Raw genomic sequence first — 17876 nt, forward strand, 5'->3', positions numbered from 1 at the left:
TATATTTTGAGGTCAGGCCTAAATTAGTTAAGCGCTATTTTGTAGTCTGATGCGGCAGTGGATCAGGGGTAGAGTGGCCAGACGGCCACCAAGAGGTTCCCAGTTCAATCCCGGGCTTCCCCGGTATTATCTCAGTATTGCAGTGTCCTCGAGCAAGACTCTGAACGTCTCTGAGTCCTCCACTGAATGTAATGTAACAATCCATAGATTGTGAAACATTGTGAAAGATTGTAAAGCGCTTTGGATAAAAGTGCTATATAAATACACCATTTGCCATTTAGTCTGAGTATTCAAACGTAGCTCACAAGAATACAAGAGGTTGTAGTTGGTGCTTGTGTATACACAATAATTGTGTATTAATGCCTTAGAGTTAGAATAAATGAGAACGTAGCCTGCGGAGTTAGTTCGGTCAGACATACTCGAGGGAGTTCATGCCGTGCTGAAAGGCGCATTCTATACTCAAGGGGTGCAGTACATTAGACTAGTCATTGGTCCGACAAACGACAACCCACCTCAAACCCTAACCTAACCATAACCGCAAGCACGGGAGCAGGCGCTAATGCTCCGTCGGATTTACATGCAGTCCCCATACTCAAGGGGTTAACATGCTGAATTTCTATGTGGGTGTATAAGTGTGTGCAAGTCCCACACGTCATTCGCTGATGTGGCAGTCAGCTGACCAATTGGGGTTACTCCCACCACCACCCCAGCACCACCGATGGCCTCTGTTATTTATGCTCCCCATGGGGGTTTTATTGTATATCTATCTCCCTGCGCTTAATGTTTTATGATGGTGTTTAATTGCGCCGAGAAGGGAGAAAATGCAGCAGAGCCGAACGCCAAGTCAAATATATGCACTCTTGTATTCTCATTCTACAGTAAATATTGGTTAAATCTATTTGTGAGTTGTCTAACTGAACTAAAGTTAGTTAATTATTAATCTAAGTCTAAGAAGTAACAATCTATATTAAATAAAGCATTCAAATAATTGTGTAGTAAAAAGTGCAATGTCTGAGATGCAGTGCAGTGTAAATTACTGGAAAAGTATCTCACAATTATCGAAGTAAACATACTAAGTTACTGTCCACAACTGCCTGTCTCAGACGCACATTAATGTCATTTATTCCAAGTCTAAGGGGGTCAGACCCCTCAGACTTGGACACACACACACACACACACACACACACACACACACACACACACACACACACACACACACACACACACACACACACACACACACACACACACACACACAAGCGGAACGCACAACCGACCCCAGCTCATTTTCTTCCCGCAGTTATGCCCACATTAAATCAGAAACTCACACCCCGCCCGGTCAATAAACAGATAAAATGGAACAGATGCCTTCAAAGAGAGAGAGAGAGAGAGAGAGAGAGAGAGAGAGAGAGAGAGAGAGAGAGAGAGAGAGAGAGAGAAACATCTTCAAGTGTCACCCGCACTTTTCTAAGCCCTGTGTTTGGGAGGCTTCACTTTCTCTTCAAAGACAAATGTTACTATGCACATTCAACGGTCGCTGGTGGAGGACAAGGTAAGTGACAGCGCAGGAAAAGAAAAAGTTTACACAACAGCCTAAACCTCTGAAAATGTGTTACTGCAGTGCAGAAGACCACACAGACACGCGCTTCGACCAAATAATTGGTCGTCGTCAGGTGCCAGGTGTATGCACACTCTTCTTCTCTTTTCTATCGCTGAACAGGCTGATCCACCGACACAGTTTCACTTCCAGGTCATGGCATGCAGTTTGGACACTTGGTCAGTCTCAGTTCCAGGTAAATGTGACAATACAGTCGATTCCGAGTCCAATTCTGGCATACATCTGCTAAATTTTCGCTCTGTGTTGTCCGTGCGTTTCCGCTGAGCGGTTCACCTATGTACAGTATGGTGATGACGTGGCCAGAACGGGGCCTGATGGGCTGGGGTTCACGTGGCTAAAAAGACATGTATATGGTAAAAAGAGTGATGACGGGGCGAGAGCGATACAGCAGGACACTCTTACACAGCATGTCCCAGGAAGGCCAATGCTGCTGATTCAAGTGAAAAAGAGGCGTGGATTTTTTTCTCTCTTTTTTTTTTGGTGCAGGGAGAATAGGATCCCACAGCCATCTGCTGCAGATAGATCAGTCGGTTGGCCTTTTCCACACATGACGCTTCAGATTAATTATGATCATCACGTCGCGAGTCTGCTCGCCATAAATCACCATGCAGGCCCTGTGTAAAATAATATAGTAAAATAACGTCCCATATATGGCCGTGGCGCGCCAGCCATATAGGCCCATGATCACCTATCTTCAGCAGTGGTGGGAGGAAAATTAGATAAAGTGTGAGTCCTTATAAAGTCCCCCCCCCCCCTACGCCCGGGCATAAATAATTACTTTTCTAGTTAATGGCTGGTGGCAGAAAGGGCAAGAGAAAAAATGAAAAAGAAAAACACGGTCAAATCCAGTGGTTGAAGAAGCATTATTTTAGCAGCAATACCACACTATTACAATTGCCTGTTACAAAAAAGCCTGTACTCAAAACATTAGTAAAATTAAGCATATATAAATGCACTTCAAGTACCAAAGTAAAAGTAGTCTGTGTGTTGTCTTTTTACAAATGTGTTAAATGCAGCACGTCCTGCCTTGTGAGCTTGTAAATTGACTATTTTCGAATAAGCAAAGTATAAAATAGGGCTTCATTGGTTGATGTACAAAGTATGATTTGTATTCATAATCTAAATCTACAAAGTACCTAGTAAGTACTATTAATTCTGTCCAACCATCTTATAGATGGAGTATAGAAAGCATGTACACTGACTCAAGTAAAGTAAAAGTATAGGCTACAGCTAATTTACAGGTAAATTAAGTAATAATCAGTTCCCACAACCCACCACCAATAACTCAGTAACTACAGTTTTGGAGTATTCGGTTTTGGTTTTATGGAAGCTGATGACTTCCATTCCGCTACATTTCAAATAGAATATTTAACTTTTGACTCCACTACATTTCTAGGAAGGACTTAAAAAGTATCATTCGAGCACCATTTCAAATATATAATTCTTTCCCCCACGAACATTTCTGACAATTTCTGAAAACGCACTTTGTAATTTGTCCTTCTGAAGTATTTATACTTGAACATATTATATATAATACTTTATCCACCACTGCTTTCTCCAAATCCGTCCCTAAAACGGAGGGGATTTGGGCCGACGGCGGAGTGCAGAGAGCACCGCTTACAAGAAGGCATAAATCCACTCACAGGAAATCTACAAGGCTGTCTATATCAGCAAGATAAGTTTGAGCCGCCCGGAGTCGGACTGGACACAAATCCTCTCCATCATAAATCTGCACTGGGAGAGAGGGACAGCCGCTCAATCAACAGTCAACTCCCCCCCGGTGAACTGCATGCATGCAGGAGAGAGAGTATGTGTGTGTATGAGTGCGTGTGCTATAAGTGCGTGCAGCCATGCATATCTGCAGGAGTGCGTGTGGGATAGGGTGTAGTGCAGATTATGCATGAATGTGTGTGTGTGTGTGTGTGTGTGTGTGCATGTGCGACTGAGTGTGTGCGTGTGCTTGTGGTGCTTTCACGCGTGTGTGTGCGTACCCCCCACCCCCATCACTTTAATTAAAATGCGCCTGTCGCAATAAAGACAGGACTTTACAGCAAACGGCGAGCATTCGCCATGATCTTTTATTCCTGAGGTTTTGGGCCAAGAATGCTACATTTGTATAGTTTGACACCGTGCGGCTTGCAGCGCACGAGACTACAGAGACAATTACTCTGGGCTGTGTGATGCTATATGCATACGTATGTGTACTTTGTCTGTAATGCAGAGTGCAAACAGAACCAAATGGACCTCTTATGATTCCATTTGGTCCCATTTGCACATGCTCAGATTTAAATCAACACTGTGTGTTTGTAGAACTTTTCCAAAGTCAAACTCAAGTGCACAAGGACTTTTGTCCCGTGGCTCATATCCGTGTGAGTAAAGGACACTTCAAACCTGGGCCTCCGTTTGTTTTAGATATATGTACAATGATGGTACAGTGATAAGCTTTTCTTTATTGAGAGCGTGTCATGGAGTTAAAATAGCTTCCCATACCGTGAATTAAATTGTGTTTCCTCACAATGTTTTCCTGACCTAAAAGTAACCCTTTCAGTTCAAGCATATTCAAGGATATCATACACCCATCGAGCTCTGATTGCGTCGAATGTCTAACTAAGCATGACTAAAACGATGACAGACCAATGGCAATCTTCTTCTCCAGGTTGCTACTGAGGCCCCATGTTTATTTCGTTTCTTTTTTAACAAGATGCATTATTTACAGAGAAAGACCCACTCATAACAATGATTTATTTGTTTCGCTGTCACCGGCGCACAAGCTCATGCATTTGTTATGTGCAGCCAAAAAGATGGGACTGTTTATTTTCCCGACACTGACACGTTGGGGCCCGAAGGGGGGGGGGGGGGGGGGGGGGGGGGCTGTGGGAGTCTATTGTAAAAAAATAATGAGTCAACATTTCAGGCTAGATGAGCAAGATTCAAAGACACCTTTTGGTGACAAAAAAAACACACAACACACACCAGTCTTGAACAAAAACTCAAGGTAACATGGCTTCCCGCCTTCCATTTCTAGATGTCTCGATGTTGTAATTGTCTCAGACATGTTATCTCGGTTGTCCGTATGTGCCTATGTACATACAAATACATACGTACATACATGTATATGTGCGTACGACCATGCCAACCTTATGAGTGTGCCATCTCAGGAACACCTCGAAGGAGTGCCATGACATTTGGCACAAATCAACCACTTGGACTCATTATGAACTGATTATAAGTAGGTGGCCAAAGGTCAAAGGTTAACGTCAGTGTGTCAGAACGCTGTGTACTCAAAACACTGAAGCCCCTCCTATGCCCAGTACATAAAATAGCCAGCTTTGAGTGTTTGTGCAAACACATTGAATGCCATTGACAATGAATGGCCAGCTTTGGTTAGCTTTGCACAAACAGAAACATTCAACACAACATCCAAAAGTGAGGACGCAAATTATGATTGGCCAGAATGAGATGATGTATTAGGAATGATGTATGAGTATAAGACAGCCTCTCACTTCAAACAGGTCTGCACTGTGTATATATATATATATATATATTTATATATATATATATATATATATATATATATATATATATATATATATATATATGTATATGGGAACTATGGTCTCTATCCATGTTGCTGAAAGCTCTGTATAGTTGTCTTAAGTTCCTCTCTCGAAGAGAGTCATATGGGGTGCCGCCACCTGGTGGCGCAAAAGCACAGAAACTCTGCATGTACTCACGAACAATTTCATTGGATCGTGAAAGTGTCGCTCACGGTGACATCCCCAACCCCACCCACTCGGTATAAAACCGGGGGTTGGTCCCGTGAGCGTCATTCCTCTACCTTTCTGCCGCAGATGCCACATCGCTCTGACAAAGACCTCACCACCGGCTGTTGAAACTGTTTTCCCTTGAACGGACGAGTTCTCTCATACTTGTACCTGGAAATTCGCAGCCCCTGCGAGGTGTTCTCTTTACTCACGAACGCAGAAAAGATCTCTCCAAGCAGTAAGTCCTTCTACGGACAATAAAACGCAAGTCTGCAGTCACGCGGCTTGTCGTTTGGTCCTCCCTTTTCCCCTAGCTTTGCGCTTAGCACTCAGCTAGCTTACTGCTTAGCTCGGACACAGTTAGCTGCTACATCCAGGGTTGCTGCTCGCCCGGTTAGCTTAGCCTCACTAGTGCTACTAGCCCTCAGCTCCCCTCCTTAGCGAGCCCGCCGTTAAAAGCTTAGCCGTCAGGCACCCTTTTTCCCGTCTTTTACGCTATCTGCGTAGCTACACGCTAGCTACGTCCCGCTGTTAGCCCTCGGCCTACCGGCGTGGTGCTAACCAGCTACTAGATAGACCCACGGCCCGTAGCAAAAGCTACGTCCCGCTATTAGTCCTCAGCCTACCGGCGTCGTACTAATTAGCTACAGCCTCGCTGACTGCCCAGCTAACTACCGAGCTATCTTCAGCCGTCAGGCGTTGATATAGCGAGCCCGCCGTTAAAGCATAGCCGACAGGCACCTTTTTCCCCGTCTCCTACGCTACCTGCGTAACTATACGCTAGTTACGTCAGCTGCTAGCTAGACCCACGGCCCGTAGCTAGGCTACGTCCTGCTGTTAGCCTTCAGCCTACCGGCGTCGCGCTAACTAGCTACAGCCTCGCCAACTACCCAGCTCTATCTTCAGCCGTCAGGCGTTGATCTAGACCTTCCATCCAACGCTAGCTTGCCGCCCAGCCGAACGGCGTCCGACCACTAGCATTCCCCGTTGCGAACGTAGGCTGCGTAAGTTACGTAAGTCACGTTGCGTAACTCCGCCGTTAAGAACCGCTGCGAACGTAAGCTACGTAAGTTACGTAAGTTACGTTTCGTAACCCAAGTTCATCGAGTGACGAACAAAAGTTGAATTTTCAACTCTAGTTCCTTAAAGTCAACTCTATCGCACACCATGGCCACCGGAGGTGACGACAGTGACTTCGACGGACACACATGCACTGTGCATGTTCTGTCTTAGTCTTCCACACATCAGAGATGCTTCTGAGAAGCCAGGTTGGTGCCCAGCCTGTTCCAAGTTGACAAACTAAACAGCTCTCGTCACCACAGTTTCACAACGTGGTTTTCTCTGTTTGGACAGCTGATCTTCAGTGGAGCACCACGAGTCCTACTCTTCTACTCCACCTCCACTTTTCTTTACCCTGTTTTGTGAGTTACGGACAGTTTTCCTCACAACTTTTTTGTTATATTATATTATTATCATATAATGATATATTATAACTTGAAAGAGAAGTGCTTCTACAATGTCTTGGACTGCTGGTTCCTTCTTCAAGCTACACCAACACCCAAGATGGCCTGCGGGGGTGACAACAGCCCTCCCGGGTTCCCCGAGGTGGAACGCTACTGGGAATTTTTTCTCATGCAACTGCAGCAACCTGCTGTCCCCTGAGGTCTGTCACTCTCGCTGCATGTTTTGCCTGGGTCTAGAACATGCTCGCCAGGCTTTCGAGACCCCTGGTCTCTATTCTCTACCCCTGCTCCTTCTACTTCGCAGACAGGGAGAAAGACTGACGCGTCTCCCGCGTCAAGAGTCACCAAGACACGTCCCTGGTCGACACCTCCGAGCACGGCTGTCCCGACCAGCCCCAAACCTCGAGGCCTAGGCCCACCGCCTCGTCCTCTCTCCCACCTGCCAGGAAGGCGGCTCGGACCGCCAACAACAAGCTCCACACGCTCTTCACCACACTGGTAAACAGGCCTGTGGAGCCAGACCCAAGACATCAGCCAGGCCTCGCCGGCTGGTTCTGGGTGCTGCTCTCCCTCCAGCGGGATCTCGTCAGCCCACCAACGAGGCTCCCCCAAGCCGGGTGGTTGCGACAACGAGATGTCGGATGCAGTCCTAGGCCTCCACCGACAACTACCGCTACTACTACTTCACATAGCGGCCAAAGGCACGAGTCTCACTGGACGTGGTTCCCCAGCGACCCTCAACTACCGACTGCTTCCCTCAACATTACAGGTATGTACATTGTGAAGCTAGGTTTGTTTAGCTGTTTAGCTAACCTTTTCGAGGTCGGGAGTAGCAACCTCGTTGGATGGCCGACGCCACCCTAGCTTGCTTAGCATTCTAGATAGGCTGCTTTCAAGGTGGATGACTGACAACGGGCTCCTCCAAGAGCTCCCTCCGCGGACGTGAGGGACAGACGTCCCCCACGCCCCACTGACCAACGCCGCCGCCCTCCAGCAGCCGCGGCCGGCACTAAGAAGGGCTCCCCCAAGGCCGGCAAGGCTCAGCAGAAGAAGTGACACTTCCTGCCTCCCGGGGGAGACACACCCTGACGTCTTCCCCCATCCCCCCGCCTCAGGGCTTGCGCTAGGCGTAGTAGTCTGTGACTGCACTCCCGAGCCGCCCCACAAGAGGTTGAGGCTCATGGCACGGGTTCCCGCCACGTACGGGCCCGTGACCAAGCCACACAAGTCTGCACTAAATGCACATGTTTCTGTATGTTTCTCTGTAATAAGGGCACTGCCCAAAACAACAATAACACCAATGTCGGGGGACCATGAACCCTCTGTCAGGGGCAACCCACGGGCTACCCACTGCAGAGAGGTGGGGCATGAAGCCGGTGGCGTGCTCAAACGCCACTGGGGAGACGGGTCATGCCGAAAAATTATCTGGTCTGGGGGTGGACCACCCTTTAACCAGGCGCATTGCACAGTGGGAACGCCACGGCGCGTCACCACGGGTTCTGCGCACCTTAGCGAAGTGTTACAGACTCCAGTTCGCTATGAGACCCCCCGCGTTCGACGAGGTCATCTTCACCGAAGCACGGGGTCAGGCTGGCCATATACTCCAACAGGAGATAATGACTCTAGTGGAGAAGAAGGCCGTCGGAGAGGTGCCCCTCAGCCAGAGCCGCAGCGGTTTCTACTCAGGGGACCATGAACCCTCTGTCAGGGGCAACCCACGGGCTGCCCACTGCAGAGAGGTGGGGCATGAAGCCGGTGGCGTGCTCAAACGCCACTGGGGAGACGGGTTATGCCCAAAATGTCTCTGGTCTGGGGGTGGACCACCCTTTAACCAGGCGCATTGCACAGTGGGAACGCCACGGCGCTTCACCATGGATTCTGCGCACCTTAGCGAAGGGTTACAGACTCCAGTTCGCTATGAGACCCCCCACGTTCGGCGAGGTCATCTTCACCGAAGCACGGGTCGAGCTGGCCATATACTCCAACAGGAGATAATGACTAGTGGAGAAGAAGGCCGTCAGAGAGGTGCCCCTCAGCCAGAGCCGCAGCGGTTTCTACTCCCGCTACTTCCTGGTCAAGAAAAAGGGGGGGGGGGGCTCCGTCCTATCCTGGACCTTCGAGCACTCAACAGACACCTCAAAACTTTAAAGTTCAAGATGCTGACGGCCAAGTCTCTGGCACGTTCCATACGCCCAGGCGATTGGTTCACGTCCATAGGTCTAAAAGACGCCTATTTTCACATCCCTATCTACCCACCCCACAGGAAGTTCCTGAGTTTCGGGTTTTCAGGGGAGAGTGTACGAGTATACAGTTCTCCCCTTTGGGATGTCCCTGAGTCCCAGGGTTTTTGTTCGATGTACGGAAACTGCTCTCGCCCCGTTACGACAACAGGGTCTCCGGGTTGCAAGCGACATCGACGACTGGCTTCTGAGCGCGGCCTCGGAGCAGGAAGCGGCACAGAACACAGCCAGGGTATTGTCCCACGTGACCTCCCTAGGTTTAAACGTGAACCATACCAACAGCAGGTTGACGCCGACGCAGTCCACGATCTTCATAGGCATCACGTTGGACTCAGTCGCATTACACTGTGAAACTGAGCGCCGACCTTGTGGACGATCTACTGAAGTGTGCCGCACAGTTCAGGACAGACCACACACTTCGACTTGGGGTGTGCATGCGCATGGCAGGCCTCATGGCCTCAGCCATATCTCTGGCACGCCTTGGCAGGCTGAACATGAGACCTTTCCAACGAGGGTTGAAGTCTACACCTGCCTCCCAAGTTCACACGACGCCGGGTGAGGATCTCCCCGGGCTGTGTATTGGCCTTGAAATGGTGGTACGACAGACGCAACCTGACGGAAGGGGTACCACTGGGGTTGCCCCTGTCCAGAAAGGTGGTCACCACGGACACCAGTCTTTCGGGCTGGGGAGCCACTCACGAGGGCAGGACGGCCAGAGGGGTGTGGAACGGTTCCCTAAAGGGATCCGCTTACATCAACTATCTAGAACTTCTGGCGGTTTTCCTCGCCTTGAAGGAGTTCGAGCCGTTCCTCGGGGGACATCACGTGTTGGTCCGTACGGACAACACCACGACGATGGCCTACATCAACAGACAAGGAGGGATCAAATCCCTGCGTCTGTGCTCACTGGCTCGCAGACTGCTGGTCTGGTGCGACGGCCGGTTCCTCTCCCTCACGGCCTGTCACGTCCCAGGACTCCAGAACTCAGCTGCGGACCTCCTATCGAGAGGCCCACTCCGCTACAGTGAATGGTCCCTCCATCCATGGGTGGTGGGCCAAATGTGGCACAGCTTTGGAGTTCCGATGGCGGACCTCTTTGTCACAAGGGAGAACACGGAGTCCCCTCTGTTCTTCTCCCTCACAGGCGGGCCGCCTCTGGGTCTGGATGCCCTAGCGCATCAATGGCCTCAGGGCCTACTCTACGCCTTCCCACCGCTGGAACTGATCCCACAAGTTCTAGCCAGGGTGAGAGTTTTGGGCTCGGAGCTACTACTGGTGGCTCCGGCTTGGGGGTCCTGGAGACAGGACATCGCTTCCCTCCTCTATCGCGACCCTTGGCGACTCCCTCCGAGGGTCGACCTGCTAACGCAGGCCAACGGCGAGATATTCCACCCACGCCCCCAGGACTTGGACCTTTGGGTCTGGCCTGTGAGGGGGCGCCGCTCGCAGTAGCAGATCTGCCACAGAATGTCATAGAGTCTATTCTGAGTGCTAAGAGCAGTCTCCACCAGACGCCCGTACAACACGGCTTGGCAGCTGTTTGAACGTTGGTGCTCGACCAGGCCTGGTGGGGTCCTTCCTTTCCAGGCCTAGGTGGGGCTCATCCTGACCTACCTGCAGGAATTCCTGGACAAAGGTCTAGGCTTGTCCTCGGTTAAGGTCAACTTGGCGGCGATATCCGCCTCCCACTTGGGTGTGAACGACGGACCGGTGAGTGAGCACCCTCTGATCCGTCAGTTCATGAAGGGTGTCCTACACCTTAGACCGGTTGCCAGATCCCTGGTCCCAGCCTGGGATCTGACGGTGGTATTGGACGCGCTTACGAAGGAGCCATTCGAACCACTGGAGACAGTGGATTTGAAGTTTCTCTCGCTGAAGACCACGCTGCTGGTCGCACTGACAACTGCGAAGCGTGCTAGTGACATCCACGCACTCTCAGTCAATGAGAGCTGCATGAGGTTTAGTGGTAACAACACTAAGGTCACGGTTAGGCCGAACTTGTCTTTCAAGCCAAGGACCTTTCCTGCTGGTCGTGACCCGGTGGAGATCATGGCGTTCCACCCACCGCCTTTTGCCTCAGAAGAGGACAGGCGGCTACACTGTCTCTGTCCAGTCAGGGCGATCATACTGTACAGGGACAGGACAGCTCCCTTCAGACAGGGAGATCAACTCTTTGTCTCTTGAGCCTCCCACGCCAGGTGGCAGGGGAAGCCTATAACAAAGGTGAGGTTTTCACAATGGATTGTGGAAGCTATACAACTGGCTTACACCAGTAGTGGGGTGGAGCTCCCTGAAGGGTTAAAAGCTCACTCCACGAGGGGCATGGCGGCATCCTGGGCCTTGGCACGGGGCGTCCCCATCCAGGGTGTGCGCAGCGGCAAGTTGGTCGTCTCCCTTGACCTTTGCCACGTATTACAATCTTGGCGTGGCACCCAGGGACTTAGCCCAAGCGGTCCTGGGTGCAGCAGCGCAATGATTGTCAGTACATAGTGCCCCCATGTTCACATAAGCATTCCCTAGAGTGGCTCTATGAGATGGTTAGCCATCGAGCCCGTTTCACGAGCGCATACGGCAGCTTGCTGTCGGCTCCTTAGTAGGGATTGATAGCAGTCGGACAGGTTGGTCTGTCCCGCTATCGGCTTTGTTCTACCTGGTCAGGGACCTAGGTAGCCTTTAATTGTCCTACTTACAGGAGTATACACGTGCCACGCCTGAGGGTGACGTGCGTGTGTCTCTTGATAGGGGGACCGTGGATCGGTCCTATCAGCCGGTGTGATCATACGGGAGTGTTATGATCCCCATATGACTCTCTTCGAGAGAGGAACTTAAGACAACTTCGGGTTACTTCAGTAACCTCAGTTGTATAAGTGACTCGAAGAAGAGAGTCATTAAGACGCCCTTCTGCTTTGTCAGCGGCAGAAAGGTAGATTGATAGGAATGACGCTCACGGGACCAACCCCCGGTTTTATACCGAGTGGGTGGGGTTGGGGATGTCACCGTGAGCGACACTTTCACGATCCAATGAAATTGTTCGTGAGTACATGCAGAGTTTCTGTGCTTTTGCGCCACCAGGTGGCGGCACCCCATATGACTCTCTTCTTCGAGTCACTTATACAACTGAGGTTACTGAAGTAACCCGAAGTTACACTGTAACGATTGTCTCTATCCATGGTGCTGAAAGCTCTGTATAGTTACACTGCAACTAGTGTCTCTATCCATGGTGCTGAAAGCTCTGTATAGTTACACTGTGACTAGTGTCTCTATCCATGGTGCTGAAAGCTCTGTATAGTTACACTGGAACTAGGGTCTCTATCCATGGTGCTGAAAGCTCTGTATAGTTACACTGGAACTAGGGTCTCTATCCATGGTGCTGAAAGCTCTGTATAGTTACACTGGAACTATTGTCTCTATCCATGGTGCTGAAAGCTCTGTATAGTTACACTGTAACTAGTGTCTCTATCCATGGTGCTGAAAGCTCTGTATAGTTACACTGGAACTAGTGTCTCTATCCATGGTGCTGAAAGCTCTGTATAGTTACACTGGAACTAGTGTCTCTATCCATGGTGCTGAAAGCTCTGTATAGTTAGACTGGAACTATTGGCTCTATCCATGGTGCTGAAAGCTCTGTATAGTTACACTGGAACTAGTGTCTCTATCCATGGTGCTGAAAGCTCTGTATAGTTACACTGGAACTAGGGTCTCTATCCATGGTGCTGAAAGCTCTGTATAGTTACACTGGAACTAGGGTCTCTATCCATGGTGCTGAAAGCTCTGTATAGTTACACTGGAACTAGTGTCTCTATCCATGGTGCTGAAAGCTCTGTATAGTTACACTGGAACTAGGGTCTCTATCCATGGTGCTGAAAGCTCTGTATAGTTACACTGGAACTAGTGTCTCTATCCATGGTGCTGAAAGCTCTGTATAGTTACACTGGAACTAGGGTCTCTATCCATGGTGCTGAAAGCTCTGTATAGTTACACTGGAACTAGTGTCTCTATCCATGGTGCTGTGTTGTTGAGCAGCCTCAGTGTTTTTTTTTAAGCTTTCAGTGTTTCTACAATCTTATTGAGCACTCAGGGCTACGCCAGGGTTTGTTTCAGGACATTGTCCTGCCACTGAAAACCCTTTATTTCCGGAAACTACCGTAGTAGCCATACCACCCCCAGCCCCCTCACAGGGAGTCCGAGCAAGTTTTACGTGCGTTCAGCACATTTGTGGGCACAGTGGATATTTGAAATGTCAGGACATTTACTCTTGCTTATGTGGTGTCGGTGGATCTCCGGGCTCTTCCAGGCACATCTCTGAGCGCCGCGCGGCGGTGTGCGCTGCAGTGCGCGCATGTATTATTCATTCAGGACGTACAGTACACAGGGGCCACTGCACTTGACTTTGTCAACGCTCTGTAAACACACGCACTAAATTATTGAGGTGTCTAAAAATGTGGGGTTGGAAAGATGGGCGGGGTGGTTGTGAGGTGTGGGTGGGTGGTCGGGAACTGTTGCTCGACCCCCCCCCCCCCCCCCCCGCCCCCCCACTCTCTCTCTCTCTCTCTCTCCGTTGCTGTGACAGGTGTGGATGGGCCGGTAACGAGGAGGAGCTGCGTAAGCAGAGAGAGAGAGAGTGTGTGTGTGTGTGTGTGTGTGTGTGTGTGTGTGTGTGTGTGTGTGTGTGTGTGTGTGTGTGTGTGTGTGTGTGTGTGTGTGTGTGTGCGTGCGTGCGTGCGTGCGTGCCTGTGTGTGTGTGTGTGTGTGTGTGCGCAGTGCCCCCCCACCATTAAAAAAATGCACCAGTTAGCACCATCCACTGCTGTGTACCAATCTCTACTAGGTGCAACCCTCCCACCCCAACACCCAACACCCAACACACATGAGCACGCACGCACGCACGTGCTACATTACTACCGCAAACGCGGGAAGCGAACGCAGCTGAGACCCTGCAGATCATGTCTGTCTGTCTGTCCCGCTGTTACTGTATAATGTGGACCTGGCCCCTTTTGTGCCCATATATGGAGCTGAGTGATTTGTTTGTGATTGATGCAACACACTCCATATTTGGACGTATTGATGCAACACACTCCATATTTGGACGTATAGCGGGACAGACAGACACACAGACAGACAGACACACAGACATGATCTGCTAGGTCTCATAGTAAGTGCTCACTGCATTCGCAATTACGTTGTGACGACATCAACATCTTTAGCATTTTTACGAATGCAGTTATTGCAATTCCTTGACATTTTCACCCCTAATCCCCAAAACCGAAAATAGCAGATCTGCCGAACTAATGCAGTCATAACTCTCTGACCCCTATGCTAACCTCTAAATGTCTTATCCGTACACTAACCACCAAACAAAATATTGCCCTATATTGTAAGCATAAGTCAGCAAAAAAGCATAATACAGCCATTTCTCTTGTGAGTGCAAATCTGCAAATCTAGAGCTCGGGCCGCTGCGCGGCACTCACACCTACGTTGCAATGCCAATCTGAGAAATGCCCAAACATGGACATCTCTGTATCTGTCAGTCCTTGTCCCTTTTATGACCATTAAAGGAGATCGCTGATGGCACCATACCTACAGTATGTGTGCCCATATACCGAGCTGCGCCTGATGCCTGTTGAGGGTAAACTACACGCTCCACATTTGAATGTACTGTAGCTGCATTTGGAACTCCTTATATGGCTATGGCTGACATGAGCGTGACGGCGATCTATCTCATGGGGCGAGAGGTGGACTGATAACTTTACCTCTGCCGAAGTCCAATTGTGTGAAGAGAGCTGTATCGTATAGGTCAAATATTGTACTATGGAACAGTCTTGCAAGGGATACACCAAAGACACAGAAGAAAAGGCCCTTTTAAAAGGAAACGTAGACTTCATACTGTACACAAAATATAATCTTGCTTACCGGATTTTGATTTTAAATGGGTTGCATCCCTGTTATCTATTTTTACGCGATACATGACTTTTCTAACATTTTCATGGCTGGTCTGGAGGGCACTGCGAGATCATCCCGTCGTAAACGCTACAGATATAAATGAGAATGTCAGACAGCTTGGAGGGAGGCTACGGTGGACGGCGTGTCGTATGTAAATGTATGAATGTCAGACAGCTTGGAGGGAGGCTACGGTGGACGGCGTGTCGTAGGTAAATGTATGAATGTCAGACAGCTTGGAGGGAGGCTACGGTGGACGGCGTGTCGTATGTAAATGTATGACTGCTGGTTTCTACCGTGTACAATATCACAACCTTACTGGAGGGGTGGTCTGGCTTCAAGCTGTGACACTTGCATCATCCACTGCCCCTTTAACTCTCATTTGCTGTTGACTCTGTGAATGTGGGCTTTCCTGCTTGTACCAAAGACTGTGGCAAAACCACAATGCCCTATGTCAGACTGGAGCTCAGTTCACAGGACACGTACTGTGTATATATTTGCTTTGTATTTATTTATCTGTTCAGTGAAGCTTTGGAAAAAAGAGCTTAGAATGTACGTAGAGTAGCTGTTGGTGAGTGAGTCAGTGAAACAGAGATATTTGTGAAAATGATTTGGAATGTCCACAATTTTACAATGAATGCAAAAACTTTCTTTCTTTCTTTCCTTCTTTTTTCGTAATTGTTGTTAATGTATATTAAAGTATTGGAACCCAAGGGAGACTAGCTGACATTAGGGCTGATGTGCTAATATGCCACTGTTGATCTGTATAAATAAACACATAAACAAATGCCTTGTGGTTCCTCACCTGGTTCATGTTGGGGGCCAAGTGTTTGTGGAACAGATATCCTCTTTGATTTGTTCTAATGGTACAACAATCCCATAGATAGTCATTTCCTGATGGTCTAATTGGTCCCAGGGGAAGTTTTGTCTTCATCTATTATGAACACACCCGCAGGACCTTAGCTTTATTGGATTTATGACAGCGAGAGAGAAAAGATACTAAAGGTATAATTTATTAACAGTTTTGTTATGCTTTTATTTGTAATTGAGTTGTGAATTTCCCTTCCCTCTCAGGCCAAGGAGAGGTGTTGTGTTGCGATGGAGACCTTGACAAATAAAAACAAATGCTGTGGACCTTTATAAAAGCATTGAGCGGCGCGGTGGGCCAATCAATGTGACCGATTCGATCAGAGTCCATCTGACCGATGTGTCGACAGTGTAAAACAAAAACGTACGAAATGAGAGCTTGTACGATGAATGCTTCTGCATTTGGAAAAATACTCTATTGTACAACTCGCAAAGTTGCGAGGTTCCACATTGCCGTGGTACAAATGGAACCAAATGTTTCCATTTGTATAACTCTCAGAGTTGAGAATGTGGCTCCGTCGTAAGACCGAGTATAAGACTGTGAGAAATCCAGAAGCTCATCTCCCATAATAGGCCTAACTCATCTCAGAGGACCTAGCTTCTCCCTGACCTCTCCTCGTCCTCTGCATGGCATGCATGCCCAAAGAGATAAACAAAATGCCATGAAGGAAAATAGAAGATTCTCCTCTCTTGTCCGTCTGTTTCCCATGTCTCTATTGAGGTTTCCCAGAGGTATAACACCCATTTAAAGCCATAACACAACCCCAACCTAGCGCACACACACACACACACACACACACACACACACACACACACACACACACACACACACACACACACACACACACACACACACACACACACACACACACACACACACACACACACACACACACACACACACACACACACACACACACACAATTAGGGTCCAGCCATTAAAGCAATCTGGTTTGTTAAAAGGACGCAGCTATCATAACGTATCTGTTTTTAAGCCCCCCACTTGAGTACTTTTCGACATCCATCTTGGCATGCGTTCAAGCAGTCTGGGGACGCCCAGGGGATACTTAATGGGGGGGAGGAGGGTCCTCAGCTACATTAGGTTCAAACACTGGGGAGCTGTTGTACAGTACTTTTCGTCTATTCCAAATCTAATCCTCAAGCTCAACCCGCGGGCAAGAATCAGTTAAAAAGATTGTAACTTGTAAAAAAATATTTATATGATAATAAAACCATGTTTTTGTCCCAGGTACATACAACAGGCAAGATACATAGATTTGGGTTTCCTTGATCACATTTTTTTGAGCACCACTGCATTAGAATTTTTCTTGTGACAGTCGGGGGGGGGGGGGGGTGTTGGAAGCAGGCTGAGATGATGGCAGTGGGCTCTCTCTCTCTCTCTCTCTCTCTAGTGTGGCTCTCTCCCTGACCCCAAGTTTCTCTAATCTATATTTTCAGAATAATACGGAGGGAGCAGCGCTGTGCAAAGGGCCACCACCCTTCTAATCTACTCTACTCTGCCCACGGCCCGGTGCGGCGCGGGGCTCTGCCAAAATAAATGCTGCCCCATTACGACCATTACGGGGGCGGGGGTTGTACTATTCATCAGTGTTCATTTAACTCTGAGAGTGCACAACATGGCCATGCCATTCATTTCACTTCACTCTGCCTTTACTATAGGAGCTAAATGCACTACCGTTTTAGAAGGCATTTGTAGAATCGGCTGCAGGTCTCAATGGGTTAACACATGAATGCACACGGACACAATCACAAATCAAGACCGACACACGCGCACGCACGCACGCACACGCACACACACACACACACACACACACACACACACACACACACACACACACACACACGGAACATATATACATATATACTGCTTGACCTCCCAGGCTGGCTACACAGTGCTAAATGGGCAGCTTTCCTGGACGGGGGGAGGGGGGGGCACAACAGGGCTGGGTGGGGGGGGGGGGGGGGT

The sequence above is a fragment of the Protomyctophum bolini genome (genome assembly GCF_963924005.1).
Source record: "Protomyctophum bolini genome assembly, chromosome: 11".
Classification (NCBI taxonomy): domain Eukaryota; kingdom Metazoa; phylum Chordata; class Actinopteri; order Myctophiformes; family Myctophidae; genus Protomyctophum; species Protomyctophum bolini.